The 11,649-nt window shown below is 37.7% G+C and overlaps 1 protein-coding gene and 2 non-coding genes across 3 annotated transcripts in view; 1 reads left to right on the forward strand and 2 right to left on the reverse strand.

Annotated features, from left to right (window-relative positions):
* LOC135209548 (tetratricopeptide repeat protein 7B-like) overlaps positions 1–11,649 on the reverse strand; it is a 482,937-nt gene that overhangs the window by 460,528 nt on the left and 10,760 nt on the right. The gene's annotated exons all lie outside the window — the stretch shown is intronic.
* Trnat-cgu (transfer RNA threonine (anticodon CGU)) lies at positions 3,462–3,533 on the forward strand. Its single transcript has one exon. It is a non-coding gene; the product is annotated as a tRNA-Thr (tRNA).
* On the reverse strand, positions 7,334–7,417 carry Trnal-uaa (transfer RNA leucine (anticodon UAA)). Its single transcript has one exon. It is a non-coding gene; the product is annotated as a tRNA-Leu (tRNA).

The raw sequence follows: 11,649 nt of genomic DNA on the forward strand, positions 1-11,649 counted from the left end.
AAGTAAAAAACCAGTTGGTTCCTGGCCACGTAAATAACAATCTAACCGTTCAGCCCAGCCCTAGGAGAGCTGTTAATCAGCTCAGCTAAGTAACCAGTTGGTTCCTGGCCACATAAATAACAATCTAATCGTTCAGCCCAGCCCTAGGAGAGCTGTTAATCAGCTCAGTGGTCTGGTTAAACTATGACATACTTAAGTTATAGGAAACAGTAAGATTTGCCCGGAGATAAGTCTCTTCATTCTCCTAATTTGGCTCGTAGATGAACTCCCTTAAACAAGGGGCTATCAAACGTAATGATTATATCACCGAGTTCCTATTGAGGCTTTTCGTGTAGTAGGCTACATCTCAGAAATGCAACCACTTACCTCAAAATCTCAAGAGATGTACGATCATGGGTGACTTTAACCTTAAATAAAATATAAACTACTAAGGTTAGATGGATGCAATTGGGTACGTTTGATGACTGGAGAGTGGATGACCAACAAGCCTATTTGCAGCACTCTAGCCTCAGTAGTTTTTACGATCTGAGGGCGGACAGAAAAAGTGCGGACGGACAGACAAATACCCATCTCAGTCGTTTTACAGAAACTAAGAAGTTATACAGTGATAACCCCACTAAACAGAAGAGAATCCCGCTGACGATGGCATGGCCCTAATAAATATGGGGGAATGGCCTAGTTGAGAAACGACCTAATAGGCTGGAGAACTTACCTGACAAAGACCTGTCCCCAGGGGATAAGGGACCTGACAAAAACTTGTCCCCCAGGGAATAAGTGGGGGGGGGGGGGGGGGGGGGTCTGGGGGGGGGGGGGGGGGGGGGGGGGGGTCCTGACACAAATACGGCCTTGGTTTGAAATCTGTCAAAAGTCCTCTGCTGGGAGATTTAGTGCAAGTATGAGTGCTATGACACTGGAGTTAAAAGTATACTTATGTATAAAGGGGAAAACGCCATGGAACCGTGTAAAAAAAATACATCTTTTCCGTTGGGCAAAAGCAGAACGGACACAAATTTAAGGGGAAAATGTCATTACGGTGCGATATATATCTTTACACAGTTAAAACATAAATTTATACGTATACCAACCCAAGTGAAAATAAAATTATTGTTTATTGCTTATAACAACCCAAGTGAAAATAATTTTATTGTTTGATTGTTTTAGCATATAAGTCCGTTCTCAGACAAATGCAAAAAAAAAAAATTATTCACTTATTATTATTATTCCGTGTATTGCCATTATTATCACTAGTGCTGCAGGAAAAGATTCTATCCTTGTTGGCCAAATTCCAAGGTCCCTAACAGGAAACTGAGAACCAAAGAATAAACTATGAAAGATCAATAAAAAAAATTCAATGAGCAATAGCAAATAAGAAAGCGCCTCAGTGGCGTGGTTGGTTTGGTGTTTGCTTCTCACCTCGGTGGTCGCGGGTTCGATTCTCGGCCATTCCATTGGAGTGAGAGATGTGTATTTATGGTGATAGAAGTTCACTCTCGACGTGGTTCGGAAGTCCCGTCAAGCCGTTGGTCCCGTTGCTGAATAACCATACTGGTTCTATGCAACGTAAAAGCACCATACAAAATAACAAATAAGACCCATAGTCAACTCAATACAAGAAATAACAAACCATGAAGTGATGCTAAAATAATTGCACCAAGCTTATACTTCTAAAGTTCCAACCAAAAGTTCCAACCATTAAACTTCAGGATTGAAAAGATCAACCTATATACAATTTGGTCACACCTGGAATAAAACTTCTTAAAAACAACTCCATTTAATTAGATCAATAGGGTTGTTAATTTAATTCTATTGAAACTTTCCTGGTAGGAAGACTTTTACTGACATTATTGTTATTATTGTTCAGAAGATAACCCTCTATTCTTATGGAACAATTAAGCCTACAAGGGTTCCTGACTTGAAAATTCAAGATTCCAACGAATAAGGTCATCTGAAAGACGTTATATAAGACAATAGGAAATCAGTCATTAGAAGGAAAAATAGATAAAAATGATAAATTAACAGAAAAGATAAAATAATAAATGAACATAAAAATAGATAAAACAATAAATTAACAGAAAAATAAGTAAAAAATAAATAAATAAATTATTCAAATCCAAGGTGAATCGTTTGCGAGTGGTAATGAATGCACTCCAACTCCTCAGAGGCCTTAATTGCGCAGACTCTCACAGAGACTAATCATGGGATAAATTGACAAAAAGGCTTAAGAATGTCCTTCACATTATACATGTCTGTATCTGAACATTCATGAGAATTAGGGGAAGGACATAATTACGTAAAGCTACTAAAATTAGACAGGCTCGTCACTGGTCGAATAATGACTATATATACAAGTACTATTTTTAGATAGGCTCGTCACTGGTCGAATAATGACTATAAAAGTACTAAAATTAGACAGGCTGGTCGCTGGTTGAATAATTACTATATATAAAAGTACTAAAATTAGACAGGCTGGTCGCTGGTCGAATAATGACTTTATAAAAGTAATAAAATTAGACAGGCTGGTCACTGGATCCCAACACTATGCAACCATTTCTATATAACTGGGGCCTAAATTAAGTGAATATTTTCCACTACTTTGATGCAATTTGATAAAAGACCTCCAGAAGAAGCAACGGTGAAAATACTGTGAGGGAAACGAGTGCTGAACACGTCCAGGATACAGCATGATTACCACAGGGCAGTAAAATATGACCTAAAAGCATTTTGCTTTAAGAAATAAGACAATGAATACAAACATGGCGTTTTTTAATGCACGTATAAGCCGTCTTCAACCAGTTCAACCTTAGATGCAATGCATTATACTTCCCTGAAGCAGTTCTCCTTGTATTCGATAATTCACTTAAAGAGTTTTATATATTTATCCATTTATTGAAATATCTTTAGTTTACTGATAACTGATATCACTTCTTTCTGTATTTTCCGTTATCTTCTGTGAATTCTTTCAAATGAAAACCTTAATATTTGTTAGAAGATTGAATTCATAATTTCCTCAAATATAGTTCATCTTCGGGATAATATTTTCCGTTATCTTCTGTGAAGTCTTTCAAATGAAAACCTTAATATTCTTTAGAAGATTGAATTCATAATTTCCCCTTTCGTAGTCTTGTTTCATATGGATATAGTTCATCTTCGGGATAATAATAAAAAAAAAAAGACATTAAAATTCCATCCATACGAACTGGTTTGTTGCCTATCCTCCGCGGACAACGTTAGTAAGATAACCGCCCCGTTCGACTGGTCTGAAAAAACAAAAATAAAAAAATATATATAAAAAAAAAAAACTAGCAACGGAGGCAGAACACACGGCAGACGAAAATGACATTCTCCCTTCGGATAATCCGAAAGCGAATCGAAAGTTAAGGGCCCAACTTTCTCCAGAGATCGAAAACTAAAGACGGTCTACTGACAAATTTTCTAGAAAGGGCGAGAAGGTTTCCGCACACGCCTCCTTAGCTCAGTGGTAGAGCACTGGTCTCGTAAACCAGGGGTCGTGAGTTCAAACCTCACAGGGGGCAATTACGCCGTTTCGCGCGATCTCTCTTTTGTTGCAGAGGAGGAAGACTTCAGAAGAGAAGCATCATCCCTTATGTTCGTGATTTTAAATAAAAAGCGATATTTTATATATAAAGCGATCTTCTTGTTTTTTAGCGAAGAATTCACAGCATCCCTTGTATTCGTTAAGGGTAAATAAGAGCAATCTTCTTATTAAGAGAAGAATTCACAGCATCCCTTGCGTTGTGATTTAAAAATAAAAAGCGATCTTGTTTTTAAGCGAGGAATTCACAGCATCCCTTGTATTCGTGATGGGTAAATAAAAGCGATCTTCTTGTTTTTTTAAGCGAGGAATTCACAGCATCACTTGTGTTCGTGATGGGTAAATAAAAGCGATCTTCTTCTTATATTAAGAGAAGAATTCACAGCATCCCTTGAATTCGAGATGGGTAAATAAAAGCTATCTTTTCCTTTTTAAAAGAAGAATTTGCAGCATCATTTGTATTCGTGATGGGTAAAGAAAAGAGATCTTCTTCTTAAGAGAAGAATTCACAGCATCACGTGTATTCATGATGGGTAAATAAAAGCATAGAATGATAAAAGCTATCTTCTTATTAAGTGAAGAATTCACAGCATCTCTTGTAGTCTTGATAGGTAAATAACAGCGATCTTCTTATATTAAGAGAAGAATTCACAGCATCGCTTGTATTCGAGATGAGTAAATAAAAGCGATCTTCTTTTTATATTAAGAGAAGAGTTCACAGCATCTCTTGTATTCGAGATGGGTAAATAAATACAACCTATATTTCACTGCACCTCTTGTATTCATGATGAGTAAATAAAAGCAATCTTTTCCTTTTCAGGAGAAGAAATTCAAGAGCATCTCTTGCATTCCTTATAGATTTAAATATTTTTAAGAGGATGTTATCTGTACTCGCTTTAATCCACAAGCAAGCACTGGCTCCAATGCAATGGGTTTGTTACTTATCCTTGACCATAAACGACTCGTTTAAATTCCTAATGAATAAAGAGTTATTTGTATCCTAATAATTGCCTTTTGTATTCTTAATAACCAAATACATACAAACTGTATTCGTAATAAATACATTTTGAATTGCTAAGAAAGAGATGGTTTCATTCTAGTAAATACATTATGTATTCCTAATAAATAATACATATAAATTGTTTTCCTAATAAATACATTTTGTATCCCTAATAAATAGATGGTTTAATCCTAAAAAACAATTTTGTATTGCTAATAAATAGTTATTTTCAATCCCATAAATACATTTTGTATTCCTACTAGTAGTATTTTTGTATTCCTAGTTGATATTCTAATAAATACAAAGTTGTTTTTAAAGGAACGACACTTTTGTATTCCTAATGTATACATGTAATTTTTTAGGTAGTTCAAGCAGGCCAAAATCCATAAGCAAGCAAGCACTGCCTTTAAAAAGCAATGGGTCTGTTACCTGTCCTTCAACAATAAACCAGGAACAAGCCGTTTCGAGGACCTTAAACCAAGTCTTCAAATTCATGATACATTACAGAGTAACGCTTACTGAAGTAGATTCACATAAATCATGCATCTGATGTCTAGGCCAGTCCCTTACGACGCTCCTGATTGGCTGGAAACTCTCAGGGCTGGAAACTCTCAGTCTCTCGAGAGAGTTCACATAGGCAGGATGTAAGTGGCACCTCTCCTAAGGAATAAGTCCTTCAAAAGTATCCCTCAGGAGAGATGGAACAAACATCCTGCCTATGTGACCTCTCGAGAGAGACTGAGAGTTTCCAGCCCTCTTATTGGCTTATCAACAGCCAATCAGGAGCGTCGTAAGGGACGGAGCTAGACATCGGATGCACGATTGATGTGAATCTACTATAGCTTCCATAGCATATCACAAATCACAGAAACTTTTTTTAAAAATTACAGCATGCAGGACCCAATGCCAATTCGACGTAGAATACCTTTCGAATATAGTCAATACCACAATACAAAATACGCTTTAACTTTGGAGTGGAAAGAGGAAGCTGGAGTGTTGGACAGCAAGATGAAGATGGAAGATAGCATCATAACTGCATCTAAGAAGTAATAGTTAGAGGTGCTGGACAGCAACAGGGAGGCAAGGTAGGAGGGGACGGAGGTAAGGTAAAAGGCTGAAAGGTGATGGGCGGTGCAGCTAGGGGCCGAAGGAACGTTGCAAACACCCTTTAATTTTGTTTACAGTGCACCACGTAAGGTGCACTCGTGGTGCTAACCCTCTGCACGGTGATTTTTTGGGAATAAAGTATGAGAGAGAGAGAGAGAGAGAGAGAGAGAGAGAGAGAGAGAGAGAGAGAGAGAGAGAGAGAGAGGAGGAGGAGGAGCATGACACCCCTAATTTAGAAACTAGGATCAATAGCTCTTTATTTACTGAAATATTTGTTTAAATGTCTTGGAAAATATAAATATAACCCTCCCTACACAAAAAAACCATTTACTTGATAATAATATAGTCAAAACATTAATCTACCCAATATTAAAAATTCAAGGAACGAATGACCTCTAAAATCTTATAAAATGGCACTCAAATTCATAAATCTTTTTAAAACGTACAATCGACCTAAAAAAAATCTTTTAAAACGAGCAATCAGTCTCAAAATATCTTTTAAAACTGTACAATCAACCTCAAAATATCTTTTAAAACATACACTCAACTTGAAAATATCTTTTAAAATGTACAGTAGGCCTCAAAATCTTTTAAAATGTACACTCGGATTAAAAATATCTTTTGAAACGTACAATCAGTTAAAATATCTGTCAAAACGTACAATCAACCTGAAAATATCTTTTAAAAAGTACAGTCAACCAGAAAAGGCCTTCCAAATTCCACAATGGGCCTCAAAATATCTTTTAAAACGTACAATCAACTTGAATATCTCTCAAAATGTACAATAAACCTGTAAATCTCTTAAAATGTACAACCAACCTTGAAATATCTTTTAAACCATACAGTCAATCTTGAACTATCTTTCAAAACATACAATCAACCTTGAACTATCTTTCAAAACATACAATCAACCTTGAAATATCTTTCAAAGCATACAATCAACACTGAATTATCTTTTAACACATACAATCAACACTGAAATATCTTTCAAAACATACAATCAACCTTGAAATATCTTTTAACACATACAAACAACCTTGAAATATCTTTCAAAACATACAATCAACCTTGAAATATCTTTCAAAACATACAATCAACCTTGAAATATCTTTCAAAACATACAATCAACCTTTAAATATCTTTCAAAACATACAATCAACATTGAATTATCTTTTAACACATACAACCAACCTTGAAATATCTTTCAAAACAAACAATCAACCTTGAAATATCTTTCAAAACATACAATCAACCTTGAAATATCTTTCAAAACATACAATCAACCTTGAAATATCTTTCAAAACATACAATCAACATTGAATTATCTTTTAACACATACAATCAACATTGAAATATCTTTGAAAACATACAAACAACATTTAATTATCTTTTAACACATACAACCAACCTTGAAATATATTTCAAAGCATACAATCAACATTGAATTATCTTTTAACATATACAATCAACATTGAAATATCTTTCAAAGCATACAATCAACATTGAAATATCTTTTAACACATACAAACAACCTTGAAATATCTTTGAAAACATACAACCAACATTCAAATATCTTTGAAAAAGTACAACCAACCTTGAATTATCTTTAAAAACGTACACAATCAACCTAAAAAAACAAAATCCCTCAAAACAGACACTCGACGGTGCGCTCCTGTCAGGTGTGGGGTTCGAACCCACGCACTCTCACGAGTACCAGAGCTTAAATCTGGCGCCTTAGACCACTCGGCCAACCTGACTCTGCCTATCACCGGACTTGGTAGTCGAGTTACGATTTTTTTGATATGGTATTAAATCTGCGTTGTTAAATATAACCGTTATCATCAGCTACTTGTAAGCACAGTTCCGAATCAAAGAGTAGTAGAGGGTCTCTGACTTAGAGATAAGATATGTGGATTAATCACATTAATTAACAGTTTTTTTTTTATTTTTACTTTTACAAAGTTTCCACCCGGTCTCTTCGAAACAAAATATGCCATAGACCTTCAATACAAGTGTTTAAAACAGTCTTGGAATTAAAACTGTGTTGATTTCAATACTTCCAGCTGTTTAACCAAATTCAGGAGCAAGAGCCCGTGCTGGCATAAGGCCACATTAAATGCACAACAAAACACTTGGAGGTCGAAATAGAAATTTTTGGAATGAGGACTGTCAAATAATGACATCCGCTGCTAAAAAGCTATTGGGATTCAGCGGTTACATCAACAAGACATTGGAATAACCCCCACGATAAGGCCTCAGAGAGAGCCGATAAGAGACTGAGGGAAGGAGAAGAGAGAGAGAGAACCAGAGAGAGAGAGAGAGCGAGAAGAGAGAGAGAGAGAGAGAGAGATAGAGAGCGAGAGAGAGAGTATTGATTCTGCGAGTGAGAGTGTAAAAATATACTGAAATGCATCGAGTAGACTGATAGGACAAGAGGGAATAACTACAGAGAGAGAGAGAGAGAGAGAGAGAGAGAGAGAGAGAGAGAGAGAGAGAGAGAGAGAGAGAACCATTCCCTCCTGCTATAGTATCTGCTTTTCCCAGCTGTACATAACAATCAGCGACCATGGAGAAGAACTTGCCTAAAAACAAATAGGCTAAGTTATCACAGCCATGATGACATCATACTCACCTGGCATACCAAAAGGAGATGGCCTGGGTCCCTACGTTTCGGAATGTGGTAATGGCTGGCCATGACATAGGAGTCTATTTTGAGACAGGTACTGGAATAGACAGGTGCTGGAATAGACAGGTTCTGGAATAGACAGGTGCTGGAATAGACAGGTTCTGGAATAGACAGTTCTGGAATAGACAGATACTGGACTAGACAGGTGCTGGATAGACAGGTTCTGGAATAGACAGGTGCTGGAATAGACAGGTTCTGGAATAGATAGGTGCTGGAATAGACAGGTACTGGAATAGACAGATGCTGGAATAGACAGGTTCTGGAATAGACAGATACTGGAATAGACAGATGCTGGAATAGACAGTTCGAATAGAAGATTACTGGAATAGACAGGATTGCTGGACAATAATGACAGGTGCTGGAATGGACAGGTGCTGGAATGGACAGGTTCTGGAATAGACAGGTGCTGGAATAGACAAGGATAAACTGGAACTAGACCAGAATGCCTGGAATAGACAGATGCTGGAATAGACAGATACTGGAATAGACAGATACTGGAATAGACAGGTGGAACAGACAGGTTCTGGAATAGACAGATACTGGAATAGACAGGTGCTGGAATGGACTAGAGAATTTAGCCCAAAGTCCAAGCGCTGGGACCTATTACACGGTCATAGCACTGAAAGGGAAACACGGAGGTAAAAGATGGAAGAGAGAGAACATGAACGGAAGTACAGTAAAAAAAATTAAATGGTTGTAGCTACAGGGGACCAAGAGACGCTGCTTATAGAACCTTAAGTGATGCCTACAGTGCACCGCGTCAGGTGTGCACGTGAATTCCATGACATCACGTGAACTCTTTCAGAAAAGCAGAGTTCTCTCAGATTTCCCTATAGCTCAAATACCAACTTATGATCCAGTGTGCTTTCCACTGAAGTGAAGACAAGAAAGGCTTTTATGTCCGGCTTGGATCACGTACATCAGTGTAACTTATTGCAGGAAATGATAAGCACGGGAGAGATAAGGGTTGTGGCAGGTTAAAAATAGATTTGATAACAGCCCCTTGGCCGTTACTTGACCAGGAAAATGTATTGAAACTGAAGTACTGGATATCACAAACACTTGCATCCATCCAGGGTTCAAAGATCAGTGAAGCTGAGGACGATATTATGATTCGTTTTTCTCATCCCAAAATTGGAGATTGCCTTCAGGCCTGGGCTAACCACGGGCATTTGGTTGTCATCTCCGCTGGCTTCTGCCTTCGAAAAATATGGAGAAATGAATGAATGGGAAACTTAAAAGATTTAATTTTCCGAGTTCCTGGAACAAAATGCGGGATGTTGTTCAAGAACAGCCAATTTAATCATATAATAGATATATATATATATATATATATATTATATATATATATATATATATATAGGAGAGAGAGAGAGAGAGAGAGAGAGAGAAGAGAGAGAGAGAAGAAGAGAGAGAGAGATTTGGCATTATGCCAAGTACTGGGGCAACTAAGGCCATTCAGCGCTTAAACGGAAATTGACAGTAAAAGGTTTGAAAGGCGTGACAGGAAGAAAACCCTCAGAGCAGTTGCACTATGAATCAATCGTTAGGAGAGGGTGGAGTGTAAGATGGAAGAAATGGAATATGAACAGAGGTACACTAAAAGGAGAGAGAGAGAGAGAGAGAGGAGAGAGAGGAGAGAGAGACAGAGAAGAGAAGAGAGAGAGAGAGTGAGAGAGAGTATATAAAATGTATAATAAATACTGCGATTAGATTGACAACACAAGTTGGAGTAACCACCACGAAAAGCCCCCAGAGAGAGAGAGAGAGAGAGAGAGACAGGAGAAGAGAGGAGACCTGGAGAGAGAGAGGAAGATGGAAGAGAGATGACGAGTGGAGACAAGGAGAGAGCACTAATTTAGAATTTCACAAACAACCATCAGACTGATAGCTAACTATACTCCGTTTTTTTTTCCATCTGTCCATCCGCCTGTGGTGTTTTCGCATGGTAACACTGCGTCCCGGGCTTTGAATAATATCCTATTTCGAAAATTAACGGTGTAATTCGCATACAGTAAATTATTTAAACACTTTTCAATTGCAAATGTATACCCAGATATCCTTTTATTTACCTAAAACTTACACATAGCGTAACTATTTAAAGGCAAGGACGCAGTGTTACCATGTGCGACCACCACAAGCAGATGGACAGATGAAAAAAAAAACAGAGTATAGTAGTATGCATTATACATATACACACTAGCACAAACATGCACAAGGATACAAGACTGTAAAAAATGCCTTTGTCCAGTGAAAACAAAAGGTTGAGTTGCTGTCACTACCATTTTAGCGTCAACTAAGAAGCCAGGCTGAAAATGAGAGGAGATTCGTGGAAGTGAACGCACGGGGATGGCCAGAGTGGCGGAGTTTCACAACAATGGTTTTTCGGGTCACATTGGCTTTGGATGTGTTTGTTTGTTTGTTTGTCTGTATGGTGTTTTTACGTTGCATGGAACCAGTGGTTATTTAGCAACGGGACCAACGGCTTGACGTGACTTCCGAACCACGTCGAGAGTGAACTTCTATCATCAGAAATACACATCTCTCACCCCTCAATGGAATGACCGAGAATCGAACTCGCGGCCACCAAGGTGGCAGGCAAAGACCATACTGACCAAGCCACTGAGATTTGGAGATGATGATGATGATGATTACCAAACAAAGAAAAAAAGTGTAAAATGCATAAGTTCTCGTAAGAAGGTTGAGATCAATAATCAAGGAAAGAAAATGTGTAAATAAATAAATAATCAAATAAATAAGCAAATAAATAAACGATAATCCCTAACTACTGATAAGACCAACCTTACCAAGACCAAACTTGTCCCGAACTGAATATAGAATTTGGACCAAAGGCCAAGCACTGGGACCAATGAGGTCATTCAGCGCTGAAACGGAAATTGACAGTAAAAGGTTTGAAAAGCGTAACAGGAGGAAAACTTCAAAGCGGTTGCACTATGAATCAATTGTTAGGAGAGAGTGGGGTGTAAGATGGAAGAGAGAGAATATGAAAGTAGGTACAGTAAATATTAAGTCATACCTACAGTGTACCGGATGAGGTGCACTGACGACCCTACACCTCTACGGGGCTCAGGAGGAATTCCCAAGATAGCCAAGGCTTGTAGACGCCTGAGGGGACGATGTAGAAGTCCTAATAACTAGTCAAGAGTTACAATGACGGAGCAAAATATGATTATTTTCAAAAATCTCGTGCAAACCAATATGTGAAGATTATCGTATTGTTTCCCGTATTCCTGACAAGAAGATATTGGATAAAGATATCTCAAAGAGACGTGTACCCATGAA

This window comes from Macrobrachium nipponense, chromosome 38, assembly GCF_015104395.2.
Source record: "Macrobrachium nipponense isolate FS-2020 chromosome 38, ASM1510439v2, whole genome shotgun sequence".
NCBI lineage: Eukaryota > Metazoa > Arthropoda > Malacostraca > Decapoda > Palaemonidae > Macrobrachium > Macrobrachium nipponense.